The sequence below is a fragment of the Lissotriton helveticus genome, chromosome 7 (genome assembly GCF_964261635.1).
Source record: "Lissotriton helveticus chromosome 7, aLisHel1.1, whole genome shotgun sequence".
NCBI lineage: Eukaryota > Metazoa > Chordata > Amphibia > Caudata > Salamandridae > Lissotriton > Lissotriton helveticus.
Genome location: NC_136068.1, coordinates 493,611,137 through 493,618,049, shown reverse-complemented (window position 1 = coordinate 493,618,049; position 6,913 = coordinate 493,611,137).

Here is a 6,913-nt window from a genome sequence, read left to right as displayed (position 1 = left end):
GTTCAGGTTAAAGCTACCTCCCTAGGATACTAAGTTAAATAGGAACATTTAAGGTAGTATTGCTAACTGGGAGAAAGAGCTGTCAAGTTCATTAAGACCATTCTGGATAGAGTCAAAAAGGAGCATCCACTTTACTTCACGTGTGTTCAAAATACTAGCAATGTTACCACCTCGTGGTCCCAATACTGCCTTTTCTAACACCACCCACCGGAGACTTTCTGGGGGGTGTGCAGCGAGTTTGAAATGGTCTACAAGTGGGGCGCCCTGGACCTCACACCTGATCCTGCTCATATCTTGAAGAATTCTTACTTTGGCCTTTTGTTGGGTTTGGCCAATGTAGATCAATCTGCATGGACATACTATCGCATAGATAATATTGGATGTATTACAATTGCTGTGGAATTTGAGTTTGATTCTATGTTGGATATGTATAAATTCCTTTGTTGGTATGGTGGTATCGCAGGCCTTGCACTGGCCACACCTAAAATGGCCAACAACCGGTGGGAGATTCCATAGTGAAGTAATGGTAGGGTCGTCTGGACTGGGTAGAAAAGACCGCACCACATAGTCTTTTACACTTTTGGCTCTCTTGAATGCATGTAGTGGGGTACCCGTTTGGTTGACATCATCGGATATCAATTGCCAATGTTGGTTTACTATACGTTTGATCTGATTACTTTTGGTAGGAAACGTTGTTACACATACAATCCTGTCTTCGTGTCCGTCTGCTTTGTATTTAGGAGTGAGTAGTTCCTCTCTTGGATAAAACCAAGCACGTTTCCTCGATTTCTTGACTAGCCGTCTCGGATAACCCCGTTGTTGAAGACGATTAGCAAGATCCTCAGATTCCTTGAAATAGTGATCTTTGTTGGAACAGTTCCTCCGGATACGGAGGAACTGCCCGAATGGCAAATTGTCACGGAGTGCGCGTGGATGATGGCTGTTATACTGTAACAGCGAATTCCTCTCAGCCGGTTTGCGATAGAGTGTGGTAAATAGAGATCCAGATTCCTCGTAGATGGTGATGTCCAAAAAATTGATAGTTTTGTTGTCTGATTGGCTCGTAAATTTGAGATGGGTTGTTGATTCAACCATATGAAGAACGAAGATAGTCCCTCCGTATCGCCACTCCAGATTAACAGGATGTCATCTATATATCGCATCAGAGACTGAGTTGGTCTCTGAATGGATTGCAATTGTTCAGGACAGTATCGTCTTCGAATGCCGCCATATACAGAATCGCCACGTCTGGGGCAAAGGGAGCCCCCATCGCTACACCTGAAGTCTGAAGATAGAATTGATTTTTGAATATAAAAAAAGTTTTTTGTCATAGCTATCTTCAGAAGAGCTACAATGAATTCGGTTGGAACTTGTACCGGAGCAGGTCGTTGATTTAAACATCTGGTTATCACGGCTAGAGCTTCTTGTTGAGGGATACAGGTGTAGAGCGATACCACATCGTATGTAGCTAGTACTTGATGCTGTAGGTCAAAGGATCGATTCTCGACAATATTTATTGTATGCATGGTGTCACGCAAGTATGATTGAGTTGACTCTGCAAGAGGTTTAATGAAAAAATCGATGTACTTTCCAAGAGGTACCAGTATTGACCCGCAACCTGAGACTATTGGGCGTCCCAGGGGGTTCACCATGCTTTTGTTTATTTTGGGTATGGTGTAGATGGTTGCCAGTCGTGGATGTTTCTGATTGAGATATAAAAACTCGTTTTCAGACAGAAAACCCTGGTCCCGGCCGGCTTGCGTCAACTGCTGAATCTCGATGGCAATGGCTTTTGAAGGATTCTATCTCAGTAGTTGATAGCTGAACCCATCATTCAATTGGCAGAGGATTTCGGATTCATAGTCAGACACGTCTTGGACCACAATTGCACCGCCTTTATCCGCTGGCTTGATCACAACTTCATTATTACGGGCGAGTGACTGCAATGCCATCTTTTCAGTTTTGCTGATGTTATACGTGGTAAACGATTTTGCCCGTAGAATTTGTTGTAAATCTCTCCAAACCACGGCCTCATAGGCCTGTATTTTGTGTGACATGGCACTGGCATGTGGAACGAAGGTAGAAGGGGTTCGTAATCCCGTGAGTGAAGGGTTAGACTGCGCTCCAGCATTGCGGAAAAAGTATTTCAGCCGTATTTTTCGAAAGAACTTGAAGAGCTCAGTTCGTATGGTGAAATTGTCAGGTCTGTTGGTCGGGACATATGATAACCCTTTGCTTAGAACTTTGATTTCATCCTCATTCAAGTTGTGTTGGGATATGTTGATTACAGGACTTGGGGTCTCAGGAGGATCTACCACCGGTAGGTTTTGTTGCGGGTTACCCTCTCCCCATGCTGTTTCGGTTGGAAGTGCACTTGCTTCGGGGCCTGGCCTCGTCCTCCGTCCCAATTGTTCGTGTTCTGTTGGGGGCCGCGTTGTTGGCCACCTCGCCAGTTGGTGCCTCTGCCACGCGGTGGACGCCATGGTGCTTGACGTTGTCCTAAAAAAGGGTTATATTGATGTTGTTGGTAGCCGTAGTCTTGATAATTGTAAAAATGGCTGGGGCCCGCTTGATCCTGCTCACCCTCTGAGCTGTATGAAGAATCAGAGAAGGTCTGATAATTACGTCTTCCTCTGTAGGATCCACGTCCTCTATTCGTGAAGCGCCCTTGATTATCCTGATGAAAGTAATCTTCGTTTAAATAGGGATATGTTTTTTTCTTGTCGTAAAGACGTATGTCTCTGGCTAGTTTCTCCAATTTGCGATTTTGTGTGGTCAAATCGAAATCTTTAAGGGACGCTTCAAGATTGGTTAGGGGCTCCTTGGCACTTGCAAAATTGGCATCAGCCTCTATTTCTGCCTTGAGAGTTTTGATTTCCGCAGCGATCAGCTGGACCTGTTCCACAGCAGTTTCCACGCCAAGAACCATCCAGTGGCAAGAGCAATTGTTGGCAACGTGACTGAATCCCTCTTTGAACTTTGGTACTTCTATGAAAATGGCAGGTTCTATTTTGATTTGCAAACCCACTGGGATGACGTTCTCTTTTAAGTATCTTGTCAGAAGATGACCATGCCACCTGGTGCGGACCAGCTTCTTCTCCAAACGCTCAAGACGTGATATTTTATCTTTCAGAGTAAAGTCTATAGTCGGGATATTGGTAAAAAAGAAGATATTATCTGGATTTTCCAAAAGTCTATCAATATAGTTCTCTGAGTATGAAAGAAGTTCTCTCTCCACCATAGTGTGCTAAAAAAAAGAAAAAATAAATGTACGGGAAGAAAAACGTCGCAGACCAGCATCTGCTCGAAGTAGTGTATATATGGGGGGTTTACCCAAACGTAGTCACTGGGACCTGGGTTATCTAGGTACTGAGAAGGAGGGGTCCCAGCGTAAGAGCAACGATAAGAATACAGTTTCTCACAAGAATTCACAAAAGCAACGAATGAAACCACATTGTTTTAATTCACAATGAGGATGGATATAGCAAATATAGTGTCAAGTAGTTACAAAGTATAATAGGTTGTACAGTGCCCCAGGGGGAGGAGGAAGTGATTGGGTGAGGATAGTGTGGTACGGGAATTGTGACAGTAAAATCAACCTAGTATCAGAAATGCATTTGTATAAATACAAACAACGTAGGACCAACAGTTCAATGCAGCAGTATATACATGTCATACTCCGAATATGCAAATAATGTCAAAATATAGGTATGGAGTTGACAGAAATAGGACAGTTGTCGACGTTTCGACCCTCAATATGTCGCAGGGATTAGTAGAGCCCTTGCAGCGGGGTCTTCATCAGGACAGGGTACAGGGCGGGCAACCTAATAAATATATATAAAGGGGCATAGTTCTATTAATTGCTCAAATGGTCGTAAGACACAACATAATTGATTATGAGATATAGCACACGTCAACAAAGAGCATACCGTTATAGTTATTGCTCTTTCTGTGAGGGGCTTGCGTCACCATAGGTCTTTTTCATTACTAAGGAGTGGAAAAAGGAAATTTAAAAGTTAAAAGTTAAGTGGTGGGGACCAAAAGGTCTGAGAGCAATGGAATAAACCTACTATTATTCCGTTGGGAGGCGTATTAATGCCTGCCGTTCATCGTTGTACATAAGGATTATGGACTCACATTCTGAAAGTGATGAGAGCAGTGGAGGTCGAGACCGGCCCACGGACGGTGGATCTAGCAGTGTCTGCAACAAGACATTAATGGTAAGTTAGAATTACAAAAGAACGTCCTGTGGAAGTGAATGACTCCGCATCAAAGACGTTTATAACAAGGCTTACCCACGTAGTACGGTAGGTCGGCAGTGGGTCCAAAGGTATCTGATTTGAAGGGGATCTCTCCGTGATATCTATGAGGCAACACGGTGAAACGATCGTAAATAATAAGTCACATTGGAGATCACGATCTCAAAGGCTGCGATGGCTGGGAGGGAGAACTCACCGAACGCCGACTTAATCTGGCATGTAGTCCCGCTTGCGTCTGCAATGGCGGACCGAGCTTCCTGGTTAGGTAAGTAACCATGGGAACGACACCACGTGACTGTGAGTCGAGGTATAGACATAGAAAAAAGACTGGGAACATCCACGTATGGTGCGATTTACATGGTCTAGCGGTCAATATTTGGGTTCGAGTGGTCTAGAAATACTAAAATGTTCATTAACATGATGGAATTATGATTAATCAGAAAAGCAATGGGTAAAAAGCAAATAAAATAATTGCAAAAGGATTAGGTGCAAAACGTACCTATCATACAATGGTAAGGCCATTACAGGATATAACAACCAAACAAAGAAGAGCATAATTATGGACGTAAATGTGTATGAACATTTATAGCTGTTATGGCGTACCTCTCACATGAGGGTATAGGCCAGTTCAGGTTGAAGTCAGTTCAGGTTAAAGCTACCTCCCTAGGATACTAAGTTAAATAGGAACATTTAAGGTAGTATTGCTAACTGGGAGAAAGAGCTGTCATGTTCATTAAGACCATTCTGGATAGAGTCAAAAAGGAGCATCCACTTTACTTCACGTGTGTTCAAAATACTAGCAATGTTACCACCTCGTGGGCCCAATACTGCCTTTTCTAACACCACCCACCGGAGACTTTCTGGGGGGTGTGCAGCGAGTTTGAAATGGTCTACAAGTGGGGCGCCCTGGACCTCACACCTGATCCTGCTCATATCTTGAAGAATTCTTACTTTGGCCTTTTGTTGGGTTTGGCCAATGTAGATCAATTTGCATGGAGATACTATCGCATAGAAAATATTGGATGTATTGCAATTGCTGTGGAATTTGAGTTTGATTCTATGTTGGAGATGTATAAATTCCTTTGTTGGTATGGTGGTATCGCAGACCTTGCACTGGACACACCTAAAAGGGCCAACAACCGGTGGGAGATTCCATATTGAAGTAATGGTAGGGGCGTCTGGACTGGGTAGAAAAGACCACACCACATAGTCTTTTACACTTTCGGCTCTCTTGAATACATGTAGTGGTGTACCCGTTTGGTTGACATCATCGGATATCAATTGCCAATGTTGGTTTACTATACGTTTGATCTGATTACTTTTGGTAGTAAACGTTGTTACACATACAATCCTGTCTTCGTGTCCGTCTGCTTTGTCTTTAGGAGTGAGTAGTTCCTCTCTTGGAGAAAACCAAGCATGTTTCCTCGATTTCTTGACTAGCCGTCTCGGATAACCCCGTTGTTGAAGACGATTAGCAAGATCCTCAGATTCCTTGAAATAGTGATCTTTGTTGGACACCGTGGACAGGCCGCTGAGTGGGTTGGGAAATATTTATGTATGCCCTGTGTAGGATGTGGAAATGCACCAGCTGGAACCTAGCATTGCGCGTCCCCTTCCAAGCCCTTTCCACAATTCCATTCCACACCGTGTCAGGGATTTCCTTCTCTATATCCACTTCCCATTTAGTCTTTAAGGCTAGCAGAGGGGACAGAGCCTCCAGGGTCATACGTTTGTATAGGCACGTGACAGCTTTGATGGTCCCCGCAGCAACCACTACATATTGGCAACCCATAGCTGTCGGAAGCTCTGTCATTCCCAGTTTCCAATGCTTGCGAATCGCCATCGTTAACGCAGCATGTACCAGAAAGTCACCTCTAGGTAGTTCAAAACGTTCTCTCAGAAGGTCAAATGGCATCAACAAGCCGTCTTCATATAAGTCGCCTATGGTCTCTAGACCCTGTTGTTCCCAGGCCTCCAAACTTTGCCATGTACCTCCCTGAGGGAGTGCCCAACAAATCTTCAGTGGGATCTCGGGTGCGTAAGGGATCTTTATCCCCCCCTTCGCAGGTACCTATGACAACATTTCCGGGCTGTGGCAAATTCCTGAGTGAGATGCATATCCCCAATCGGGAGGCACAGAACTATGCGAGACAAAACTTGCACGGGCCCGCCGGCTCACCGGACTCCCCTTCTTCTCTGGTGGCCCTCGCTACCCATTGTGTGAGCCACTGCAGTTGGGCCGCCAAATAGTACGTCTCATAATCCGGGACCGCTAGTCCTCCCTCTGCCCGGGGTCTCATGAGCGTCATGAGCACCACCCTGTGTCTGCACCATCCCCATAAAAAGCCTTTAACCATCATCCTTAACCTTCGGAAATAGCTCACTGGAATCCAGATCAGAAGAGTCCTAAAGAAGTAGAGCTGTCTCGGAAGGGTCACCATCTTGAGGAGTGCCACTCTCCCTGCTAGAGATAGCGGAAGCGTGCCCCAGAATTCAAAATTTGCCTTGGCGCTCTTGATCGCCTTCCCCACATTCCCTTCTAGGATGTCTCCCCATTCGTGGTAAATTGCCGTGTAGGGAAGTAAGTAGGGAAGGCATCTCTCCTCCCAGGTCACCCCTTCAGTAGATCGTGGGCACGTCCTACGTTCCCGAGT